Here is a 26,056-nt window from a genome sequence, read left to right as displayed (position 1 = left end):
AACTTGCTAGCAAAGCACCCCAGCTTTCCCACCCCCAGGCCCACCCCCTGTCCCACCGGCACTCTCCACCCCTCTCTTCCCAGGGATGTTTTGCAGCAAACTGAGAAGCCAGCCTTGCCGGTCACCCGCTTATACCGTATTTTTCGCTCCATAAGACGCACCTAGTTTTTAGAGGTGGGAAACAAGAAAAAAAATATTCCGAACGAAACAATGGGTGCATGATTTTTGTGGTTCATGCTGTGGCCACAGACGTGATTTGACAGTGAGTTTGGGGTGACTCAATGCAAAAATCCTGAGGATCCATGTGGATCCGTGCTTTGTTTTTGCGCCATTGTGGCCCCACACAACAGTGGGTGCGTGGTTTTTTTGGTGCAGGCTGTAGCCATGAATATGCTATGTGATCTTATGGTGAATTTGGGGTGACTGGAGATGGGCTTTCAGAACACCTGGCTTGCTCAACTGCCTCTGCACATGTCTAGTGTTGCCCCCTTGGTCACTCCCTGGGTGGGGGGCCGTGTATGTGCTCTCACGCTGGGGGAATTATGGTGGGATGCCCTGCGTGACTTCTTGCTTTTTGGTTCATGGAGGGAGGTGGAGCCCAAATTCACCTTTCTTTATAATAATAAATATTAAAATTTTATTTATACCTCGCCCTTCCCGGTTTAAAAACCGTGCTCAGGGCGGCTAACAGCAAATATAAAACACTGATTATAATGCGGCTTAAAAAGAGCATAAAACAGCATAAAAGACAAAATAAAATGCAGCATCAATATCAATAAAATTCAAAAATTAAGGGGTCATTTTTGGGAGGTCCTACTAGGGCCAGCAAGGAGACCAAAGAAGAATTTAAATGTGGGGTTCCAGAAAGGGTTTCTTCATAGAAGAGGAAAGGGAAAAGGGAATACAGTGGACGCTCGGGTTGCGAACGTGATCTGTATGGGACGCACGTTCACAACCTGCAGCGTTCGCAACCCGTGTCTGCGCACGCGCAGGTTGCAATTGTGCGATTCTGCACATGCGCAAAGCACGATTTAGCACTCCTATGCATGCGCAACCGCCAGAACCCAGAAGTAACCCAGCGGTCCGTAACCCAAAAAAACGCAACCTGAAGCGTCTGTAACCCGAGGTATGACTGTAGAGGATCAGGCTAATTCAAATTGAAGCCCAGGTGGAATAGCTCTGTCTTACAGGCCCGGCGGAAGGAGATCAAGTCCTGCAGGGCCCTAGTCTCGTGGGTCAGAGCTGGGTTAAAATGGCGTTGGAATGAGAAGAGTCGGTTAAAGTATGGATTTTCTACCAATTCATAAAGCTAGGTATCTTCCCTGAGCCGTCAAGTCGAAAGGTTACATTCAGGCATAACATTTGTAAAAACTTTAAATATTTGGTCCGTCCCGGAGGCAGCGATGCTTCTGAATTCAAGTTGCTGGAAACTGGAAGAGTGAGTTTCCCATAAAGGTTGGCGTCTGTGAGAACAGGAGTCTGGACCAGATGCAGTGGCGTAGCGTGGGGGGTGCAGGGGGGGTCGGCCGCACCGGGCGCAACATCTGGGGGTTAGGGTTAGGGGGCGCAAATCCACGGGTTAGGGGGCGCAAATCCACGGGTTAGGGGGCGCAAATTACTTGCCTTGCCCCGGGTGCTGACAACCCACGCTACGCCACTGACCAGATGTGCCCCTGGCCTGATCCAGGACCCAGGCTCCTCTTATGGTCGTATGCTCCTATCTGAGTAATTGGGGAGAGTCGACCACTTCCCACGACTTCCCATTCCTTGAACTAAGAATCGTGGAGCAAAATCCTCCGTTACCATCACCATGGCTTCTCCCACACTGCCGGTTGACAACTCTTTCCTTTCGCTCCTGCCTCAATGTAAGATCCTCAGGGCAGGGACCAAGTTTCTATAAAACTCTGGGCTGTCCGTAAACCAACAGCAGGGGACAATGCGAAAGCAAACATACAAAGGAGTCTCACCACTCAATATCCTTAAGTTAATCCTTAAGCAAATGGCACATCTTTTTCTCAACTCCACGCACACTTTTCATGCACTGGCTGCGTTTAAAGCCATCAAGAAAACATCAGAAGTAGAACAGAAGAAATAACATCGCCAGTTGCCAGAAGAAAAACTAGGGGGGATTAATGGAATTAATTTTTTAAAAAAAATGAATTAAAACAATATGCTCTTCTAAAAACAATTAAAAGCAAAAGCTTCCATTTTTAAAAAATATTGGGTGATAGCCACCAAAGTCATACTCAGAGTAAGTAAAGGTAAAGGGACCCCTGACCATTAGGTCCAGTCGTGGCCGACTCTGGGGTTGCGGCGCTCATCTCGCTTTACTGGCCGAGGGAGCCGGCGTACAGCTTCCGGGTCATGTGGCCAGCATGACTAAACTGCTTCTGCCGAACCAGAGCAGTGCACGGAAACGCCGTTTACCTTCCCGCCAGAGCGGTACCTATTTATCTACTTGCACTTTGATGGGCTTTCGAACTGCTAGGTTGGCAGGAGCTGGGACTGAGCAACGGGAGCTCATTCCGTCGTGGGGATTCGAACCGCCAACCTTCTGATCGGCAAGTCCTAGGCTCTGTGGTTTAACCCACAGCACCACCCGCTGTGGGTTAAACCACAGAGTAGACCCAGTCAAATCCATGGACAAGTCACAAAACCCCACTGAACTCGTGAGTATGGTTAATAATAATAATAATAATAATAATAATTTTTTTACCCCGCTCATCTGGCTGGGTTTCCCCAGCCACTCTGGGCGGCTTCCAACAGAATATTAAAATACAATAACCTAATGCAGAATATTAACTTATCTGTTGTCTCATTTGGGTCTTCAGAGAGGGCATGATATACCGTATTTTTTGCTCTATAAGACTCACTTTTCCCCTCCTAAAAAGTAAGGGGAAATGTGTGTGCGTCTTATGGAGCGAATGCAGGCTGTGCAGCTGTCCCAGAAGCCAGAACAGCAAGAGGGATTGCAGCTTTCACTGCACAGCGATCCCTCTTGCTGTTCTGGCTTCTGAGATTCAGAATATTTTTTTTCTTGTTTTCCTCCTCCAAAAACTAGGTGCGTCTTGTGGTCTGGTGCGTCTTATAGAGCGAAAAATACGGTAATTTAAATTGGCTGAGGTATGCAGAAGGTACCTTTATTAACATTTGAACATTTTATCCTTTTTATTGTTATATTTAAGGTTACAATGTTGTATTTTTGAACACTGTTTAAGCTCCACAACTCTAAACACACCTGCAAAGCAGCAAGTCCCATTGAACACGGCAGGAGTTGCTCAGAGGCACTTTTGCGGAGATATTACAGCACGCAAACATGCAAACATTTATTCGGTGCGTAATCAGATGAGTCAAGTTTAAAGCTAACCACCTAATTGCACCAGTCGTGGCACTGGGCTGGGACCAGGGAGAGAGCTGGGTTCGAATCCCCACGTACCTGCCACTTTGAGCTCTTTGGAGGGGAGGAAAAAGTGGGATGTAAAAGCAATACATAAATAAATTAGGCAGCAGCTGTTGTTTACAAAAACACGTGGAGGAAATCTATTTAGACCAATTTACATGCCTGATCTAATTTGCCCTCACGGAAGAAACTTTTAAATGTGTTTGCGGCGAGGCAGGGTTACTGTTTTGTTCCTGTTCTTGTTTTTATTGTGTACTTTGTGGTTTTTGTTCCGTATTCCGTGCTGCGAAGTGCCCTGAGGGCTTTGGATGAAGGCCGGTACAACGTCAATTTAATAGATGTGATAGGAATTTTATGGTCTTAAATACATGGTAATGTTCATAAGTGTACCAACCAAGCACATACATAGATCAGCGCAGGAAGGCCAAACTGGAACCATTTTGATTCCTAAACTGACCAAATCTTTTCTCTGCAAGGTCAAAATAGAAAAGCCTCCCCAATGTCTTTTCCTTCACAAATCCTGTCTTAAGGGTACAGTGGTGCCTCGCAAGACGAAAAGAATCCGTTCTGTGATTCTCTTCGTCTAGCGGTTTTTTCGTCTTGCGAAGCAAGCCCATTGACGGATTAGCGGATTAGCGCTATTAGCGGCTTATCGGATCAGCTGATAAGCGGCTTAGCGGCTTAGAAAAGGGGCGGAGGGGAAAAAACCCGCAGGAACTCGCAAGACATTTTCGCCTTGTGAAGCAAGCCCATAGGAGATTCGTTTTGCGAAGCACCTCCAAAACGGAAAACTCTTTCGTCTAGCGAGTTTTCCGTCTTGCGAGGCATTCGTCTTGCAGGGCACCACTGTATGTCTGTGTTTTGAATAGGGTGTGAGCCTGTGACCTGGCCCAGGAACTACCGTATTTTTCGCTCTATAACACGCACCCGACCATAACACGCACGTAGTTTTTAGAGGAGGAAAACAAGAAAAAAAAAATATTCTAAATGAAACAGTGGATGTATGATTTTTGTGGTTCATGCTGTGGCCACAGACATGTGATCTGACAGTGAGTTTGGAGTAGCCCAATGCAAAAATCCTGAGGATCCATGTGGATCCATGCTTTGTAACCACATTTTTGCACCACTGCGACCCTAGGCAACAGTGGGTGCGTGATTTTTTTGGTGCAGGCTGTAGCCATGGACATGCTATGTTATCTAATGGTGAATTTGGGGTGACCCAGTGCAAAGATCCTGTGGATCCATGTTTTGTAACCACGTTTTTGCACCACTGCGACCCTAGGCAACAGTGGGTGCGTGATTTTTTTGGTGCAGGCTGTAGCCATGGACATGCTATGTTATCTAATGGTGAATTTGGGGTGACCCAGTGCAAAGATCCTGTGGATCCATGCTTTGTAACCACGTTTTTGCACCATTGCAGCCCCAGGCAACAGTGGGTGCGTGATTTTTTTGGTACAGACTGTAGCCATGGACATGTAATGTGATCTGATGGTGAATTTGGGGTGACCCAATGCAAAAATCCTGAGGATCCATGTGGATCCGTGCTTTGTCACCACGTTTTAAATGGGGAGGGAAGGAAAGCAAAAGTCCCCCCCCCTCCAAGCCAGACAGGATATACGAAGTATGATTTCTTTTTTATTTACGGTTGTTGTTGTTTTTTGGCCACCTCTGTCACTGCAACCTTTGCTCTGTGCTTGCACACTTTTGGGCAATAGGGCATGTAACACACTTTTTTTCATCTGCCAAGATAGTTGATATACAGCATATAAATCCAGAGATTTCCATGTCTCACTCTGCAATCTAGCCTGCTGTTACTTACGAGCAGGGAAGCAGGGTTTCTCTTCCAAACAAGCATACTGTCTCCCTCCAGCAGTACATTGCTTGGAGAAGCTGTAATTTGGAGGGGGCCTGGGGGCAGGGCTCTCTGCTTTTGGAAAAGAAATGAGAAACCTACCATTGTAAAGCAAAAGTCGTTCCCCCCACCACCACCCAAGCCAGCCCTCTCTCTCTCTCTCTCTCTCTCCCACCTGCATGCTTTTCGGCTGCCTGCAAGTCCCTAGAGCACGGAGAGGAGGAAGTGGTGGGCTGGAGCCTGCACGCAGTGTGACTAGGGAAGATTAGAAGGAAGGACGCGATCATTTCCTTAACCCTCTGCTTGCCAGGAGGACAAGGGATTCCCTGCTCTTTGTTGAGTTTGAGCAAACGCAGCAACAGAAGCGGGCGGGCAGTAAGACCCTGAGGCAGAATGCAGGAAAGCTTCTGCCTTCCCTCTTCCCTCCGCCCGCCCGAAAGCCCGATCTTATTTTTGCCTATTTTGCCCCTGCACTCCGTGAGTCAGCTCCAGGGACCACACATTCGCTCAATAACACGCACAGACATTTCACCTTACTTTTTAGGACAAAAAATCTGCGTGTTATAGAGCGAAATTTACGGTAAGTATTTATCATTACAAAAGACTGGCCAGGCTACCCAGGAAATCCAATCAAGTAACTTGCCAGACAGGAGATAAACAACAACAGGAGAAAAAAACAATATTAAAATTTCTGTTTTAGACTGCCTTTTCTGTGATGTAGGTGTGATGTATCTGAGGGGTTGTCTTAAGTTACACCCCTTCGGTGATGTATGTATGATGTTTCTGGGGGTGATCTTGATCTACAGGGTGGCAATTTCAAAAGTCTTTATAAAGGCTTGCACACCATTTTTCTGGGTCCCTCCTCTCTCTTGCAAGTGAGGGGAACACCCTGTTGCAACAGATCAATAAAGGCCAAGCCTACAGACTGCTGTTTTGCTCCAAGTAATCCTGGTTGGTGTCTTTGTTTTTTGTCCAAGGGAGCCCTCGGATTTTTCCGTTAACATAGATAAATAAGTAAAGGACAAAATTGAGGATCTGGGAGACGGGGTGCAGCCAGATTTCTCCCAAGAGGCCATCCTTAATCAGGAGGGAATCTGGCAGCCCCATTCCGCCTGCAAAGCATTGTTCTCTACAAAAGAGAGCCCTTTGTCTAGGAGGAGAGATTCCCCGGGCAGAGTGCCAAATCCATTTTGTAATGCCCAGGGAACCAGTTCAGGCAAGGACGGAGCCAGCCCTAAACCTCTCTCCCAGTTCCTCCACCCCCAGCACCACCAACAATAAAAGGGACACCCCATTTCCCAAGGCAGATCGCATCCTGCACACCTGCCAAACCAGTCTGGAAATGACAAACCGCCGATTTTAGAGGCCTCGCAGGGTCCCAAACACAAGGGCGTCGGTTGCACAATAAGAACATGACGTAAGAACATAATAAGGGTTGCTGGATGCCGGTCAGGCCATTAGTCCGGCATCCCAATCTCATAAAAAACTAAGAATAGTCTGCTGGAAAGAGATGGAAAAACACAAGGTCCCCACCAGAGGAGAATGGCAGGTGGACTATGCTGAAATGACTACGTTTTTAATGTGTGACATTTTGATTCACCTTATAATCTTTGTTGGAAGCCGCCCAGAGTGGTTGGGGGAACCCAGCCAGATGGGCGGGGTACAAATAATAAATAATTATTATTATTATTATTATTATTATTATTATTATTATTATTATTATGACTGCAAGAATCAGAAATCAGGAAGACCAAAATTCCAATAAGGAATGGGGGAAATTTGTAACTTATCTTAAAGACCACTGCAAACAGTTAAAATCGTTAGTAGGATTGGAGTATCACTTGTAGTTTAAGGGTGAATTCTGGACATAATAGAGATGTAAAAGATGGCAAAGGAAATGTTTAACAACAGGACCCACAAAGGAGAGAATGGAAGATTCCTTGGAATCTTGTTTTTATGATTTACGCTTGATATATCTTTGTAAAATTTTAATTTGAAAAACCAAATATTATTGTCTTTTAAAGAAAAACTAGAGTTCTCCGGATAGTGTAGGGGATCAGACCAATGGCCCATCTAAGCCAGCATCCTGCTCTCACAGTGGCCAACCAGATGCCCCAATGTCAGCAGGATTCAAACACAAGACCAACTCTCTCCTCCTGTGGTTTCCAACGGGTTTTCAGAAGCATGGTTGCCTTTGGCTAGGAGCCCTCAGTAGCCCTCTCCTCCGCGGAACTATCCACTACTCTTTTAAACCCATCCGAGTTGGCGGCCATCGCAGCCTCCTGTGGCAGGGAGTTCCGTAGTTTAACTCTGCGACGCATGAAAAGCTCTTTCTTTCTTTGATCCAGCCCTTCAATGAGAAGGAGACGGTATTCTGCACATGCTCAGAGGGCGTTCCTCCCTGTTGGCGCCTTTGCCTCCCTCACGGAAAAACAAACAGGTTGCAGATCTGACCCCTGAGCTCACCTTAAGCCCTGAGGACTGAGCTGGAGGCACAACCCTGACCTCTCCTAGGAGCTCATTTTCTCCTCTGTAATCGGCAGCTAAAAGAGAGGGGGAAATGAATTATTCCTTTAATTATACTTTTCGTAAGGGATTGCAAGGCAAAACAGCATGCAATCTAGGCCAGGCTGCCCCTTCTCTTCCCCAATTTTTGTTGCAGTTTAAAAGAAGGAAATTGGGGTTCCTTTCCTCCACCCGGGATGCAGAGAAGACAAGCCAGTAAAGGTAAAGGTAAAGGGACCCCTGACCATTAGGTCCAGTCATGGCCGACTCTGGGGTTGCGACGCTCATCTCGCTTTATTGGCCGAGGGAGCCGGCGTACAGCTTCCAGGTCATGTAGCCAGCATGACTAAGCCGCTTCTGGCGAACCAGAGCGAAACGCCGTTTACCTTCCCGCCAGAGCGGTACCTATTTATCTACTTGCACTTTGATGTGCTTTTGAACTCCTAGGTTGGCAGGAGCAGGGACCGAGCAACAGGAGCTCACCCCGTCGTGGGGATTCGAACTGCCAACCTTCTGATCGGCAAGCCCTAGGCTCTGTGGTTTAACCCACAGCGCCACCCACGTCCCTCAAGCCAAGCCATTAGCCACCCCCAAAGGCCTTCATGTCCTGTTTAGAAGACATCTTTGTAAAATTGGTCTGCCAACAGGCCTGGTGCCTGAAGCCAGCTGTTCGTACAGCATATCCTTTGGGATCTTGCCTGCTTGGGCTGTACCATAACCAGGAAATTCTCCATTGACGCTGAGCTGGATATGCATATTGGCAATGGCTCGCCTCTCCGAAAGGGTGTGGGAGAACGTGATGCTAACATCTAAGGCCTGCCAGACTTGTGCTTTATGGAAGTGAGTTGCAGGCAAGCTGCAACGGCCAGGAGCGATGCGTCAAGGCCTTTCATCAGGATTTTGAGCATCGCACGGCAGGACAGAACTCCAAGCAAAAATGTGCTCTCCCAAGCCGACATTCCGAGCCGGTTTGCACTCCTGTCTCAGCCACGTCTACGCTGGTTTGGTCATGCCCACAGAACGGAAGATGGAAGGGCACCCAAAGCAGCCTCAGCAAATTTAGAGGGAGGCGTTACTCGTTCCACATGTTAGAGAGAGAAAAGATGAAGAGCATTTATACCCCGCCCATCTGCCCGGGCTTCCCTAGCCACTCTGGGCGGCTTCCAACAAAATATTACAATACAGTGGTGCCCCGCAAGACGAATGCCTCGCAAGACGGAAAACTCGCTAAACGAAAGAGTTTTCCGTTTTGGAGGTACTTTGCAAAACAAATTTCCTATGGGCTTGCTTCGCAAGACGACAATGTCTATAGTTCCTGCTGGGGTTTTTTCCCTTCCCCCCCCTTTTTCTAAGCCGCTAAGCCGCTTATCAGCTGATCCAATCAGCAGATAAGCCGCTAAAAGCCGCTAATAGCGCTAATAGTGCTAATCCGCTAATGCTTCAATGGGCTTGCTTCGCAAGACGAAAAAACCGCTAGACGAAGAGAATCACAGAACGGGTTCTTTTCGTCTTGCGAGGCACCACTGTACAGGAATGCACCAAACATTAAAAGCTTCCCTAAAGAGGGCTGCCTTCAGATGTCTTCTAAAAGTCTGGTAGTTGTTCTTCTCTTTGACATCTGGTGAGAGGGCATACCACAGGGCGGGCGCCACCACCGAGAAGGCCCTCTGCCTGGTTCCCTGTAACTTGGCTTCTCTCAGTGAGGGAACCGCCAGAAGGCCCTCGGCGCTGGACCTCAGTGTCTGAGTAGAACGATGGGGGTTTCTGAACTGAAACATCTTCCTAGAGGTAAACTAGGGTCCTGGCTGTGATGCCTTCACTCCAGTTCAGTTGTGTGAGGCTGTTATTGCGATGGGAAGGTGACTTTCCTCCCAGGCAACATTTATCCTGCGCTCGGCAGCCTTCCCAGGTCCTCTGCTTCCGACGAGATCTTCTGCACCGGCCCATGGTAGCGCTTGCAACAGAGAACTTGATGAATTCTGGTCCAAATCTCTGTGGTTGATGGCCGAGGGTCTCCAGAGGAACACGATCGCCAGCAGGATGATGGAGAAGAGGAACCTACAGAAGTTGTCGTCGATCCACAGCTCTCGCCAGACAGATAATGGCCCATATTATAAAGATAACGAATGGAATGAGGGCAGTGTTAGAAATTCAGATATATAAGCTAGGTGCCAAATGTCTAGTTGCCTTTTTTGGGCACAGCGGCTCTCAAGTCTTAGAATCATAGAATCATAGAGTTGGAATAGACCACAAGGGCCATCGAGTCCAACCCCCTGCCAAGCAGGAAACACCATCAGAGCACTCCTGACATATGGTTGTCAAGCCTCTGCTGAAAGACCTTCAAAGTAGGAGACTCCACCACACTCCTTGGCAGCAAATTCCACTGTCAAACAGCTCTTACTGTCAGGAAGTTCTTCCTAATGTTCAGGTGGAATCTTCTTTCTTGTAGTTTGGATCCATTGCTCCGTGTCCGCTTCTCTGGAGCAGCAGAAAACAACCCTTCTCCCTCCTCTATGTGACATCCTTTTATATATTTGAACATGGCTATCATATCACCCCTTAACCTCCTCTTCTCCAGGCTAAACATGCCCAGCTCCCTTAGCCGTTCCTCATAAGGCATCGTTTCCAGGCCTTTGACCATTTTGGTTGCCCTCCTCTGGACACGTTCCAGTTTGTCAGTGTCCTTGAACTGTGGTGCCCAGAACTGGACACAGTACTCCAGGTGAGGTCTGACCAGAGCAGAATACAGTGGCACTATTACTTCCCTTGATCTAGATGCTATACTCCTATTGATGCAGCCCAGAATTGCATTGGCTTTTTTAGCTGCCATGTCACACTGTTGGCTCATGTCAAGTTTGTGGTCAACCAAGACTCCTAGATCCTTTTCACATGTACTGCTCTCAAGCCAGGTGTCACCCATCTTGTTTCTTAATTCTTCAAATGATGGAATGACTGTGATTGATTCTCAGTTAAACATCTCGCTAGTTCAGGTGACAACCTTGAGCCAGTTAAAGAGCTTTGAGAACTTAAAGAAGAAAAGTTGCTTGATCCAGGGACTTTGACCTCCTTTTCATAATGGTGGCTGCTCCTGCATTGTGGTTCCCGAAATTCATTCCGATTGTGCAGATAGAATTCTACAAGTGGTCAAAAGCCAGGGGCAAAATGCGCCTGGCTAATTTTGAACATGGGCTGAGGGTGTTGGTGAAGTGTCAGTAGAGCGAGAGCTTGAGCAGAATCCAACACAGCTTCAGCAACTTCATGCTTTGTTGTTGTTGTTTAGTCGTTTAGTCGTGTCCGACTCTTCGTGACCCCCTGGACCAGAGCACACCAGGCCCTCCTGTCTTCCACTGCCTCCCGCAGTTGGGTCAAACTCATGCTGGTAGCTTCGAGAAAACTGTCCCACCATCTCGTCCTCTGTCGTCCTCTTCTCCTTGTGCCCTCCATCTTTCCCAACATCAGGGTCTTTTCCAGGGAGTCTTCTCTTCTCATGAGGTGACCAAAGTATTGGAGCCTCAGCTTCAGGATCTGTCCTTCCAGTGAGCACTCAGGGCTGATTTCCTTCAGAATGGAGAGGTTTGATCTTCTTGCAGTCCATGGGACTCTCAAGAGTCTCCTCCAGCACCAGAATTCAAAAGCATCCATTCTTCGGCGATCAGCCTTCTTTATGGTCCAGCTCTCACTTCCAACTTTCATGCTTTGCACCAGGCTAATGAGGACCCACCAGACGATACACAAACCCACAAAAGCCAGGGAAAATACATTTATTTGTTCACAATACCCTACATCTTTCGGTAATGTAAAGACAAACAGAAAATAGGAAAGAATCAAACCTATTAATCTCAGGTGTAGGTGCTTCACCTGAGATTAAGATTGGTTCTTTTCTTGTACATGGTAGGTCCTTTACTCTCAGTTTTTGGACAATTTTGTAAATACTGCTTCTGGTGACTGAGGAGGTGGGGAAGAACTAGGCTGCATTTTTAGTTTTTTGATGGTACTTCAAATAACATGTTTGGTTTACATGCAAATAAATTTTGTTTGATGGGGGGGGGGGAGATGCAAGGCCCATCATCTCGGTTCATGGCTCCTGTCAAAAACTCCAGCTTCTCCTCCTTTGTCGGCACTTTGTTCTTGGGATCTCTGACTGCCTTCTCTTTGACCCAGGGCGACAACTTCCCCCCAGGGACCTCACCCAGCTCTGCTCACCTGTTTGCTTCTTTTCTCCTTTCCCTTCTCCTTTTCCTTAGCCTCTGGCTGTTTGCAAGCTTCCCTCTTATTCACTCCTGACCGGGGCGAATTCACCACGCCTTACTCTCAGAAAGGCTTCTGCATCTAGGTTGTGAACACTGAACCTGGGTCGTGTACAGTGGTGCCCTGCAAGACGAACGCCTCGTGAGACGGAAAAACTTGCAAGACGAAAGGTTTTTTCGTTTTCGAGTTGCTTCGCAAGACGAATTTCCCTATGGGTTTGCTTCGCAAAACGAAGCTTGCCCCTGCACCCCGGACCCCTTTTGAACCAAGGGGCGGCAACGGGGAGAAGCGATCTTCTCCCCTCCGCCCCTTGCTTCAAAAGAGGGGACAGAGGGGAAGGCGCGCGCACGCCTTCCCCTCTGTCCCCGGACCCCTTTTGAACCAAGGACTCCTCTGTCCCCGGACCCCTTTTGAACCAAGGGGCGGCAACGGGGAGAAGCGATCTTCTCCCCGCTGCCCTTTCCCTTGCTTTAAAACAGGTCCCCTCTGTCCCCGGGCGGTCTCCATAGGAACGCATTGATTGATTTTCAATGCATTCCTATGGGAAACCGTGCTTCGCAAGACGAAAAACTCGCAAGAAGAAAAAACTTGCGGAACGAATTAATTTCGTCTTGCGAGGCACCACTGTACCAACTACCGTATTTTTCGCACCATAGGACGCACTTTTCCCGTCTTAAAAACTAAGGGGAAAAGTCTGTGCGTCCTATGGAGCGAATGCAGGGAGGAGGCAGGCAGGAAAAGCCCTCAAGAGCCCCACACAAGCTTCGCGCGGCTCTTGCGGGCTTTTCCCCAAGAGGGAGAAGGGACTGACGCCGCCAGTCAGTCCCTTCTCCCTCCTCTAGAAAAGCCTTGCACAACCTCTCCAGCCGGGGGGAGGCTTCGCAAGGCTAAAGAGGAAGCCAGGGCAGCGAGCGCGATCCATCCCGTTTGCTGCCTGGCTTCCCCTTTAGACTTGCGCGCCTCTCCAGGGGTGGGGGTGGGGTGGGAGGCTTCATGTGGCCCACGTAGCCGCTGTTCTCGCTGCTGTTCTCGCCCGTCCAGTGCACCATCGCCTGGTTGTGCGCTGCGTCGCCTTTCAGCACGAAGGAGGTGGTGAGCAGAGAGGCCGCCTCCGGAGGTCCCCCCCGGCGCGACCCCGCAGGCCGCCCGCCTCGTCCCACGGGCTGCCGCGCCTCTCCGGGGGGGGGGAGGCTTCGCAAGGCTAAAGAGGGAGCCAGGGCAGGGAGCGCGATCCATCCCGTTCGCTGCCTTGGCTTCCTCTTTAGACTTGCGCGCCTCTCCGGGGGTGGGGGGGTGGGAGGCTTCGCAAGGCCAAAGAGGGAGCCAGGGCAGGGAACGCGATCCATCCCACTGCCCTGGCTTCCTCTTTAGCCTTGCGTGCCTCTCCAGCCGCAAGAGATCTACCAGAGGTAGATCTTAACCCTTGCCTCACCTGGGAGCTTCTCTGGGCAGGAATTCCCTCAGCTTAAGTGGGGTGGGGGAAGTGTGGCAGGTAGGGGGGTACCTGCCTAGACACTGAAGCCACATGTCTCTCAGATGAAAATTGGGAGTGGGCATTGTGTGAAGTGCTCTGATGGTGTTTCCTACTTGGCAGGGGGTTGGACTCGATGGCCCTTGTGGTCTATTCCAACTCTATGATTCTATGATTCTAAGTGGCTGTGGATCTCCTGCTGCAGAACTGTAGGACTGTACAGAGTTGGGAGGGCCACCCGAGGGTCATCTAGCCCAGCCCCCTCACAATGTAGGAATCACAGCTAAAGAACGCCAGACAGATGGTCTCCCAACCGCTGCTTAAAAGCCTCCAGTGGTGGAGACCCCAAACACCTTCCGAGGTCATTGCAGGGTTGGAAGGGAACCCCAGGAGTCATCTAGTCCAGCCCCGGTGGACAGCGGGCGCAATCCATCCCGTTGCGCAAGACTAAAGATGCTGCGCAAGGCTAAAGAAGAAGCCAAGGCAGTGAGTGGGATGGATCGCGCTCACTGCCTTGTCTTCTTTAGCCGCGCTGGAGAGGTTTAGCTCCTGGCTGGAGAGGTTGCGCGGCTATGGATCCCGTGCGCTGTCTTGGCTTCTTTGCTCTTTGGGGCTGGGGGGGGGGGAACCCGGGCTTCCCCCGCAGCCCCGAGAAGCTCTGAGAGAAGCAGACAGGCTGCACGCAGCCTGTCCGTTGCTCTTTGGGGCTGGGGGGGAGGGATAATATTTTTTCCCTTGATTTCCCCCTCTAAAAACTAGGTGCGTCCTGTGGTCCGGTGCGTCCAATAGAGCGAAAAATACGGTACCTGACGTTTAGAAGACATCTGAAGGCAGCCCTGTTCAGGGAAGTTTTTAACAACTGGTGTTTTAATGTACCGCATTTTCCGGCGTTTAAGACGACTGGGTGTATAAGACGTCCCCCCAACTTTTCCAGTTAAAATACAGTGGTACCTCAGGTTAAGTACTTAATTCGTTCCGGAGGTCCGTACTTAACCTGAAACTGTTCTTAACCTGAAGCACCACTTTAGCTAATGGGGCCTCCTGCTGCTGCCACGCCGCCAGAGCACGATTTCTGTTCTCATCCTGAAGCAAAGTTCTTAAACTGAAGCGTTAGCGGAGTCTGTAACCTGATGTGTATGTAACCTGAAGCGTATATAACCCAAGGTGCCACTGTATAGAGTCTGGGATATACTCGCTGTATAAGACTACCCCTCTTCCAACGCACACCAAATAAAAATTAAAAAACCAGTCTCCAGTCCGGCTCGGAAATCCGCTCCACTTCCCAGTGGCCGGGGGCTTCTGGGGCCAATTTTCAAGCGTACTTCTGCTTCATCTAGAGAGCTTGGTGTCCTCTGATTTAATTTGCTGTCGTTTTATCCTTTGCTGCAGGAGCTGCTGCTGTAACCGGCGTATTAGACAACCCCCGACTTTTGAGAAGATTTTCCTGGGTTAAAAAGTAGTCTTATACGCCAGAAAATACAGCAGGGTATAAATAAGAAATTTATTATTATTATTATTTAAAACATTGTTTTGGGGAAGGCAAACAAGCTTGCTGTTTGGTTGCCCACAGCTACTACCTGCCAGCGGCCAGGCTCTGAGGCGACTCTGCCAACTGGTGCTGCTGCGCCCCCCCTGGCAAGTAGCAGCCCAAACTGGAACAGGAGTCGTGTCCCCATGAAGCCCAACCTACTGGGCCCAATTCACAGCGCTGGTTTCGAATATAAAGCCTTAAACAGCTCAGGACCGCAATACCTCAAGGACCACTTCTTTCCATATGCACCTACCCAGACCCTGAGATCATCTTCTGAGGCCCTCCTTTGTGTGCCTCCTCCTCGAGACGTCCGGAGGGTGGCAACATGAGAACGGGGCCTTCTCTGCAGTGGCTCCCCATCTGTGGAATGCTCTCCCCAGGGAAATTTGACTGGCGCCTTCATTATACAGCTTCAGGCGCCAGGCAAAAACGTTCTTTTTTAACCAGGCCTTTGGTTGATCTGATTGACAAGCTATGCCCTTTTAAAATGTTTTTTTGGGGGGCGGCAATTGGGTTGTTGTTTTTATTTTTATTAGGTATTTTATTGTTTTATATCTTGATTTTATTCTGTGAACTGCCCTGAGACTCCCAGGTATAGGGCAGTATATAAATTTGATGATGTTGTTGTTGTTTAGTCGTTTAGTCGTGTCCGCCTCTTTGTGACCCCCTGGACAAGAGCACGCCAGGCACTCCTGTCTTCCACTGCCTCCCGCAGTTTGGTCAAATTCAACAACAACAACAACAACAAAAACTCCCCTCTTCTGGAACCGGGAGCCACTGTTGGTTCGACCCACTAAGGAAGTTAGCAGCACAGAATGATTCAAAATAGCAACAATTAATTGCACATTTATTCAACATCCCATTAAAACTATGTAGTTTAATGAATTCAACTGAACTTGACACAACTTGTCAAAGTCTGATACTCATTTACATCTCTGCCGTCTCTTTGCACCAGGAAATGCCACTGCCATCACTCCCCAGGGGACAGTATTCCCCATAGTGGGAATTTAGAGCTTGTGTGGAGTGTGTGTGTGTATCTCAATATCATCATGAGTTGGAAACAAATAAAGGTAAAGGGACCCCTGACCATTAGGTCCAGTCGTGGCCGACTCTGGGGCTGCGGGGCTCATCTCGCTTTATTGGCCGACGTACAGCTTCCGGGTCATGTGGCCAGCAGGACTAAGCCGCTTCTAGCGAACCAGAGCAGCGCACGGAAATGCCGTTTGCCTTCCCGCCGGAGCGGTACCTATTTATCTACTTGCACTTTGAGCTGCTAGGTTGGCAGGAGCAGGGACCGACCAACGGGAGCTCACCCCGTTGCGGGGATTCGAACCGCCTTCTGATCGGCAAGCCCTAGGCTCTGTGGTTTAGCCCCCAGCGCCACCCGCGTCCCTTGGAAACAAATAAAAAACCAATAAAAATGAATATTGTGTAATGAGATTGGGCCCGAAATAGGAATCTAAATGGCCACGTTCTGCACCAACCGAGGTTACTGAACAGTCTTCAAAAGCAGCCCCAGGCACAGTGCATTGTAGCAGTCTAACCTGGATGCAGCCACAGCCTGCAGAAATAGGGCGAGCACAGCTCAGAGCTGCACACTGGTCTTCTTTGTTACCTGTCATTAAAGTGGCAGCTTTGAGGCTTGCCTCCTCCCATGGCAGGCGCAGGGCTGCAGGGCGTGTGCTAATTGCCCGGGATAAATGAGCTTCTAGGGACGTGCAGAGTGCCTTTCCCTTCTTTGCTGTGAAGTTTCCAAATATTCAGAATTTGGGAGAAGGTCTGCCTAATCGCTGAGTGATGCTTCCAGGGAGGGTCTGGGTCTCCTTTTTCCAAAATAAAGTCCACAGGGAGGACCATTTAAGAGGTTTCGTTTACAAATTAAGCAGGGTGCAAATTCTGCTAAATCAAACAGGGGTTGGACCAGATAGCCCTTTGTGTCCCCACTCTACAATTCTACGATTCCATGGGAAATAAATGAATGCTGTAGGATTGCTGAAGTTAAGTAAGCCGGGATCTAATTGGGAGTAAGAAGGGGGAACCATTGGGAAGCCCCAAATCAGAGCAGGATAGTCAATAGATTTTACACACCCCAAACACGTTCTCAAGACACAAAGTGCTTTTCTGGAGCCCAGCAAAAGGATGGCACGCAACAGCTCCGTAGCCACTCCTCTGCAAGAGGCACGAGTGCGAAATTAGCCACTGCGTAGGGGCATTTGCCCCGGGTTCCCTGGCACATGGCATGCGCCAAAACTCCTTTCGGAAGGCGTCTGACTGAAACAAACCGCCGCTACGCAAGACTCTTCCGCCCCACAGCCGCTCTTCCCGGCCCCATCCGGAGGGAAAAACCTGTTCTTATTTTTTCTCAGCCCACACCCAGTTCCAGAGAGCCAGGCGTGTTAGCATATTAATCTGTGTTGCCAAACCCACATGGATTTGCCAAGGAGAGAGGGCAAGGCTTTGGCGTTTCACTTGGCAAAAAAAACCCCCCAAAAACCCCAACCAATTTGATGAAATGGAAGAAATAAATTGATCCCATGCCTGCGTCTGATCTATATTGGCCTAGGACCCTCGTACCTACGGGACCGCCTCTCCCGGTATGCCCTGCAGAGGACCTTAAGGTCCATAAATAGCAACACCCTAGAGGTTCTGGGCCCTAAGGAAGTCAGATTAGCCTCAACCAGAGCCAGGGCCTTTTCAACACTGGCCCCAGCCTGGTGGAACGCTCTGTCTCATGAGACCAGGGCCCTGCAGGATCTGATTTCTTTCCACAGGGCCTGTAAGACAGAGTTGTTCCGCCTGGCCTTTGGCTTGGAATCAACTTGATCGCCTTCCCCTCTTTCTTTTTTCTTTCTCCTTCTGTGATGGAACTCCTATTTGGGGACTTCCCTGGCTTTTTTCTGGCCCACGTAGGACCAGTCTGGATAGTTGGCCTTAGGGAAGATTGGATGTTTTCATCCCCAAAAAGTTTCTGATTTGAGTTTCTATTGAAATGAGGCTGCATTTTAATGTTGTAGTTTAATCTTGTTTTTAAGTTGTATCGTAATCAATTGTTTTGTATCTTTTGCGGGGTGCCCAAAAACAAGATGCACTTTGCAAGAGGTGAGCTGCAAGCTCTAGCCAAGCGTAAGGAAATAAGAAGAGCTTGGCTGCTGGATCAGACCCAAAGCCCATTTGGTTCAGTATCCTGTTCCCACCGGGGCCACCCAGCTGCCACTGTGGCCACAGCCCCAAAGTCTGCCCAAGAACCATCACCTAGTCTAGGAACGGCCAGCTGCGCAGCTTATTTCTAGCGGAGAAGCGCCACGAGGGGATAGGAGGCAGCGCCTTCCAGCGACGGCACCTAAACTCTCGGCTGCTTCCCATCCGAAGGAGGCGGCAGAACTTGCTGTGACTTTTTTTTGCAAAGCATTTTGAGGATAGAATCGTTTGCGTCATCTATAATAATAATAATAATTTATTATTTATACCCCGCCCATCTGGCTGGGCTTCCCCAGCCACTCTGGGCGGCTTTCAACAAAATATTAAAATACAATAATGCATCAAACAGTGAAAGCTTCCCTAAAGAGGGCTGCCTTCAGGTCTTCTAAAAGTCTGGTACAGTGGTACCTCGCAAGACGAATGCCTCGCAAGACGAAAAAGACACAAGACGAAAGAGTTTTTCGTTTTTTTGAGTCATTCTGCAAGACGAATTTCCCTATGGGCTTGCTTCGCAAGACGAAACATCTTGCGAGTTCTTGCGAGTTTGTTTGCTTTTTCTTAAAGACGCTAAGCCGTTAATAGCCGCTAAGCCGCTAATAGACGTGCTTTGCAAGACGAAGAAACCACAAGACGAAGAGACTCGCGGAACGGATTAATTTCGTCTTGCGAGGCACCACTGTAGTTGTTTTTCTCTTTGACATCTGGTGGGAGGGAGTTCCACAGGGTGGGTGCCACCACCGAGAAGGCCCTCTGCCTGGTTCCCTGTAACTTGGCTTCTCGCAATGAGGGAACCGCCAGAAGGCCCTCGGCGCTGGACCTCAGTGTCCGGGCAAAACGATGGGGGTGGAGACGCTCCTTCTACTGGGATCTTGACTCTGCTGTGACAGCAGATTTATCTCCTGGGGTGTCCAGAGCACAGCTGGGTCCTGTTGTGCTGGATGAGTTTCAGTTGGTAAGGCTTGATAACATGGACAAAGTCCTTGTTTCGGTCAGGGCGACTGCTTGTGCCCTGGACACTCGTGGCTGATAAAAACTAGCTGGAGACAGCTGGCTGGGCCAGGGAGGTGATGAATGTTTTCCTGGTGGTCCCTGCCTGCTTGAAGGAGGCAGAGAGGGGTAATAATAATAATAATAATAATAATAATAATAATAATTATTATTATTATTATTATTATTATTATTATTATTATTATTATTATTATTATTTATACCCTGCCCTCCTCGGCCAAGGCCGGGCTCAGGGCGGCTAGCAAGGAATAATAAAAATAAGCTGAATGAATAAGACCGCTTCTCAAGAAGTGCCCCTCCAGATTTGGAAAATCTAAGTTACTACTAGCCAACAGCTCATCTCCCCTTCTTAGGCAAGGTTCTTAAGCGGCTGCTTGTGGACCAGATCCAGACACTCTCGGAGGAAACTGATTTTCTAGATCCATTTCAGTCATGGTTTAGGCCCGGTTTTGGCAAAGAAACTGCCTCGGTTGCCCTCCGTCAGGAGAGAGGCAGGGAAAATGTGTCCCTGTTAATCCTCCTCAACTTCTCTCTCTCTCTTTTAAGATAATTTTTATTGATTTTAACATATAAATTATAAAACGTACCACAAAACCTTATAACCAATCTTTTTAGACTTCCATCAGCACCTCTGATGAAGTTTTAACCACTTCTTATGCATTTCTTAACGATATTGCCTTTACATCTCTTAACAAATCATCCTAATCCTCCTCAACTTCTCAGCAGCTTTTGATACCATCGACCACGGTGTCCTTCTGGAGTGGCTGTCCAAGTTTGGGGTGGCTGGCACTACTCTGAGGTGGTCGCGGTCCTACTGGGATGGTCATTCCCAGAGAGTGATGCACAAGCCCCATGGAGTCTTCGACGTGGGGTTCCTCAGGGCTCAATTTTATCCCCCAGGCTGTTTAAATGAAGCTGCTGGGTGGGATTATCTGCAGGTTTGGGGAATGTTGTCAGCAATACAGTGGCGTAGCGTGGGGGGTGCCAGGGGTGCCGGCCGCACCAGGCGCAACATTGGGGGGGGGGCGCGTTTGGCTGGCCCTTCGCAAGACAAAAGTCCATAGGGAAATCTCCGGGACAGCGGGGAAGCGCAGCGCATCTTCCCCACTGTCCTCGGACCTCCTCCGAAGCCTGGCGGTGGGGCAGAGAGACCTCCTCCCGCCGCCAGGCTTTGGAAGGATGCTCCGAAGGCTGGCGGCGGGAGGAGGGCTCTCCGCCCCACCGCCAGCCTTCAGAAGGCTCCTCTGGCTCCGAAGCCTGGCGGTGGGGCGGAGAGACCTCCTCCCGCCGCCAGGCTTCGGATGGCTGTCCTGAAGACTTGTGGTGGGAGCAGTGGCGTAGCGTGGGGGGTGCAGGGGGGCCTGCTGCACCTGGCGCAACATCTGGGGGGGCGTGGAAGAGACTCGAGTGCTAAAATCCACGGGTTAGGGGGCGCAAATTACTTGCCTTGCCCCGGGTGCTGAGAACCCACGCTACGCCACTGCAGCAATATGCTGGTGGCACTCAGCTCTATGTCTCCTTAACATCTGCAGGTGAGGCGGTGGAAGTGCTGGACTAGTCTCTTGCCTGGGTAATGGACTGGATGAGAGCCAACAAACTGAAGCACAGTCCAGATAAGACGGAGGCACTGTTAGTGGGGGGTTCCCTAGACCGGATGGGTGGGAGACTGCCTTCTCTTGATGGGGTTACTCTTCCTCTGAAGGAGCAGGTTCCCAGCTTGGGGGTCCTTCTGGATCCTTTGCTGTCGCTCAAGGCTCAGGTGGCCTCAGTTGCTTCCATCAGCTTTGGCTGGTGGCACAGCTTCCTCCCCTATCTGGAGAGGGATAGCCTAACTACTGTTGTCTATGCTCTGGTAACCTCAAGGTTAAAGGTAAAGGGTAAAGGGACCCCTGACCATTAGGTCCAGTCGTGGCCGACTCTGGGGTTGCGGCGCTCATCTCACTTTATTGGCCAAGGGAGCCGGCGTACAGCTTCCGGGTCATGTGGCCAGCATGACTAAGCCGCTTCTGGTGAACCAGAGCAGCGCACGGAAACGCCGTTTACCTTCCCTATTTATCTACTTGCACTTTGACGTGCTTTTGAACTGCTAGGTTGGCAGGAGCAGGGACCGAGCAACGGGAGCTCACCCCGTCGCGGGGATTCAAACCGCTGACCTTCTGATCAGCAAGCCCTAGGCTCTGTGGTTTAACCACAGCGCCACCCGCGTCCCTTAACCTCAAGGTTAGATTACTGCAATGTGTTATAAGTAGGTCTGCCCCTGAAGACGGTTTGGAAACTTCAGCTGGTGCAGAATTCAGTGGCCAGGTTGCTCAAGACCATGGGTAGGTAAACTAAGGCCTGGGGGCCAGATCCGGCCCAATCGCCTTCTAAATCAGGCCCGCGGATGGTCCGGGAATCTGCGTGTTTTTACATGAGTAGAATGTGTGCTTTTATTTAAAACGCATCTCTGGGTTATTTGTGGGGCATAGGAATTCCTTCATTTATTTATTTTTTTCAAACTATAGTCCAGCCCCCCGCACAGGGTCTGAGGAACTGTGGACCGGCCCCCTGCAGAAAATTTGCTGACCCCTGCTCAAGATGGTATGAGCATATTACACCGATCCTGGTCTGACTGCAATGGCTACCAATTAGCTTCCGGGCCCCATTCAAAGGGCTGGTTTTGACCTATAAAGCCTTAAACAGCTCAGGACCACCTCTTTCCTTATGGACATACCCAGACCAAGGTCATCTTATGAAGCCCTTCTTTGTGTGTCTCCTCCTTGAGAGGTCCGGAGGGTGGCAACACAAGAACGGGGCCTTCTCTGCAGTGGCTCCCCATCTGTGGAACGCTCTCCCCAGGACGGCTGGCCTGGCACCTTCATTACATAACATTAGGTGCCAGGCAAAAACATTCCTCTTCAACCAGTCTTTCAGCTGATTAACATTCTATGGCTTTTAAAATGAGTTTGCGGGGGGTGTGTAATTATTGGTTTGTTTTCATATGTATTTTGTGTTCTCGTTTTGTTTTTGTTTTTATATATAATGATCTTTATCGGTTTTTCAGTTACATACTCCACATACAAATATGGTTTTACATTTTACATTTATACAGTGGTGCCTTGCAAGACGAAAAGAATCCGTTCTGTGATTCTCTTCGTCTAGCGGTTTTTTTGTCTTGCAAAGCAAGCCCATTGACGGATTAGAGGATTAGCGCTATTAGCGGCTTTTAGCGGCTTTTAGCGGCTTATCAGCTTATCGGATCAGCTGATAAGTGGCTTAGCAGCTTAGAAAAAGGGGGGGAGGGAAAAAACCCCGCAGGAACTCGCAAGACATTGTCATCTTGCGAAGCAAGCCCATAGGAAATTTGTTTTGCAAAGCACCTCCAAAACGGAAAACTCTTTCGTCTAGCGAGTTTTCCGTCTTGCGAGGCATTCGTCTTGCGGGGCACTACTGTACTTGCTCCTAAGAGCTGACTTCCCTCCTTCCTCCTTCTGGCTTTTTTACATCATATCTAAATTTTTTCGCATTGTCGTGTGTTCTCATTTTGTATTATTCTGCCTCAGACCGCCCTGTGATCTCCAGACAAAGGGCGGCATACAGATTTAAATAAATAACAAAATAATAATTGTTATTCATTTCATGCCTAAGGATGCATGGACAGCAATCTTAGGCGTACTTCCTTGTGGATCTATAGGAGTTATTCCTACCTATTCCTTCTCTTTGCTTCTCACCTGCCTTCTCATCACGCAAGGGCCGGGCACATCGAATACGAAATCTAAAATGGGGATTGGGAACCTGAGGGCCAAATTCCCTCCTGGGCAATGTTCTGGGGGCCGAATGCCAACGCTGGGCAGGGCCAGAGACAAAAAGAGGGTGAGGCGCTGAATTTCACTTTGGCATCGTAGGCCAGTTTCGACAAGACACTTAAACACAGGCTCTCTCTGTCTTCCAGCCAAGTGAGCAGGAGTATAGCATCTAGAACAAGGGAAGTACCGTATTTTTCGCTCTATAAGACGCACCAGACCATAAGACGCACCTAGTTTTTGGAGGAGGAAAACAAGGGGGGGGGGAATTTGAATCCCAGAAGCCAGAACAACAAGAGGGATCGCTGCACAGCGAAAGCTGCAATCCCTCTTGCTGTTCTGGCTTCTGGGATAGCTGCGCAGCCTGCATTCGCTCCATAAGACGCACACACATTTCCCCTTACTTTTTAGGAGGGAAAAAGTGAGTCTTATAGAGCAAAAAATATGGTAGATTCGGAGCTGAAGGACACTTCCCAACCGGGGAAGAATACTGAAGGAGGGTGAAAATTAGGATCGGTGGCCTGGGAAGAACCCTGTGGACCACATTTGCCCATAACACAGGCCTGATCTATCTTCATCATCATCATCATTATTATTAGATTATTCTTCATCAGCATTATTAGAATTATTTTTATTAGAATTTTTTCTAGAAATATTTTTCTTAGAATGGCAACAGCGCCCACCTGAGAGTTGCCAAGTTCCAGTGAGTTCTGGCTGAAGAAAGCCCTGATTATTATTATTAAAATTTGTATACCGCCCTTCATCCGTAGACCTCAGACCTGAAGCATTAAAACTGTCAAAACAATATTAACCGCTCCTTCTCACCCCGGCCAATTAGTAGCCTAAAACCTCAGGGCTCTGAATCGTTAAAAGCCTGGAGGAAGAGTCAAGTTTTCACCAGGGCCAAAAACCAAGCAGAGTCTTTGCTCCGTGGCTTTTCCAGCAACCACGGGGCCACCACCAGGAAGGCCCTTTTCATGAGTGATGGATATTCGTGCCTTACTTGGTGGTGGAATAACAAGGCTTTTGTAGCAGATCTTATAGCCAAGGTAGGAAGATGCCTTCTCTGCAACTGAGTCCTTCAGGAAAGCTGGCATTAAAACCAGGAGCCGTGCAGGCTGTAAGTAAGTCTGTAAGTAACTCTGGAACGTGTCCAGAGGAGGGCAACCAAAATGGTCAAAGGCCTGGAAACGATGCCTTATGAGGAACGGCTAAGGGAGCTGGGCATGTTTAGCCTGGAGAAGAGGAGGTTAAGGGGTGATATGATAGCCATGTTCAAATATATAAAAGGATGTCACATAGAGGAGGGAGAAAGGTTGTTTTCTGCTGCTCCAGAGAAGCGGACACGGAGCAATGGATCCAAACTACAAGAAAGAAGATTCCACCTAAACATTAGGAAGAACGTCCTGACAGTAAGAGCTGTTTGACAGTGGAATTTGCTGCCAAGGAGTGTGGTGGAGTCTCCTACTTTGGAGGTCTTTAAGCAGAGGCTTGACAACCATATGTCAGGAGTGCTCTGATGGTGTTTCCTGCTTGGCAGGGGGTTGGACTCGATGGCCCTTGTGGTCTCTTCCAACTCTAGGATTCTATAAGTCTGAATGGTGAGCAGGCCAGGCAAGCTGACCCTCACCCGTAGACCCACCACCAAGGGGGCTGGCACTTAACCCTGTGCCTCATCTACTCAGTTTCTGCATATCAAGCTGCAGACTTAGCTTTCTTTTCTACTACCACAAAACTGAATTTCTGTGTGGCACTGCGAGAAATGGACTCAGGACTGGGTGGACCCTGGTCCAGTAGGAGTCCCCTGACGTCCTTAGCTAGCCATGCATCATGGAAACCCCGGAATGGAAGAGTAGGAAGGGACCACGAGGGTCATCTAGTCCAACCCCCTGCAAGGCAGGAATCTTTTTTGCCCCACGTCTGGCTCGAACCCACGACCATGAAATTAAGAGTCTCGTGCTCTACCGACTGAGCTATCCCGCATATCCTGGCCTTGCAGTCTGAGTGTGAGGCCACGTGATCAGGAGAAGGGAAGGGTGACATTGAGGTTATCGGCACAGTTTCAACAGTGACAGGAGGGAAGGAGATTCCTTTTTTGGGGACTCGCAGGGCCAGGAATGCACTGGCTTATCTGTCTAAAAGCCTCAGCTCTTTTGAGCTCAGCCTGGGCCAGCCAAGGCTATCATAACAACAACAGAGAAGCCTGCAGAATCAGGCACATCGAGTCCAGTATCCTGTTCCCCCAGATGCCGCAAAGGAAACCCTTAAGCAGGGACTGAGGACAGGAGTCCTCCCCTCCTCCACAAATCTCTTTTAAAGCCATCCAGGCCATCACTGCCTCTTGTGGCAGAGAGTTCCAAAGCTTAACCACGTGACAAAGCCATTCTCTTTCCTCTGTCCTGAATCTTCCAAAGTTCCACTTCATTGGATGAACACGGGTTCTAGTGTTATGGGGGGGGGGAATCCTCTCTGCCCACTTTCCCCAGGCCACGAATTATTTTATAATAAGCTTCTATTGTATAATAATAATAATAATAATAATAATAATAATAATAATAATAATAATTTTTATTTATATCCCGCCCTCCCCAGCCGAAGCCGGGCTCAGAGCGGCTAACAGCAATAAAAGTAACACAGCATTCTATAATCAATATTCTAAAATCAATTCAAAACCAAATGGCAACCATTCTACGAGGAACACCAAAGGAGGGGGTCAGACTGTTTTTTGGCCAAAGACCTGGTGGAACAGCTCTGTCTTGCAGGCCCTGTGGAAAGATGTCAAGTCCCGCAGGGCCCTGGTCTCTTGTGACAGAGCGTTCCACCAGATCGGGGCCACGACCAAAAAAGCCCTGGCTTTGGTTGAGGCCAGCCTAACCCCCCCCCTTGGCCCGGGACCTCCAAGATGTTTTTGTTTGAAGACCGTAAGGTCCTCCGTGGGACATACCAGGAGAGGTGGTCCCGTAGGTACGAGGGTCCTAGGCCGTATAGGGCTTTAAAGGTTAAAAGGTATCACTTGCCTTTTCTCTAAACTAAAGAGTCCAAAACGCTACAACCCTTTTTT

At 49.1% G+C, this 26,056-nt stretch overlaps 1 protein-coding gene across 4 annotated transcripts in view; it reads right to left on the bottom strand.

Moving 5' to 3' along the window:
- Window positions 1-26,056, bottom strand: part of PPP1R13L (protein phosphatase 1 regulatory subunit 13 like) — a 226,349-nt gene that overhangs the window by 198,165 nt on the left and 2,128 nt on the right. For 3 of the 4 annotated variants that reach the window (XR_014221717.1, XR_014221718.1, XM_082231020.1), the window contains exon 1: window positions 7,719-7,795. The exons of the other annotated variant lie outside the window; for it this stretch is intronic. The gene's annotated coding sequence lies outside the window, so the exon portion shown is untranslated. Of the gene's footprint in view, window positions 1-7,718; window positions 7,796-26,056 lie in introns of those variants that run through there. 4 annotated transcript variants of the gene reach the window in all.

Source organism: Podarcis vaucheri, assembly GCF_965113315.1.
Source record: "Podarcis vaucheri genome assembly, chromosome: 7".
Taxonomy (NCBI): Eukaryota; Metazoa; Chordata; class Lepidosauria; order Squamata; family Lacertidae; genus Podarcis; species Podarcis vaucheri.
Note: the sequence above shows the minus strand (reverse complement) of the source record. Positions and strands in the feature narration are given on the sequence as shown.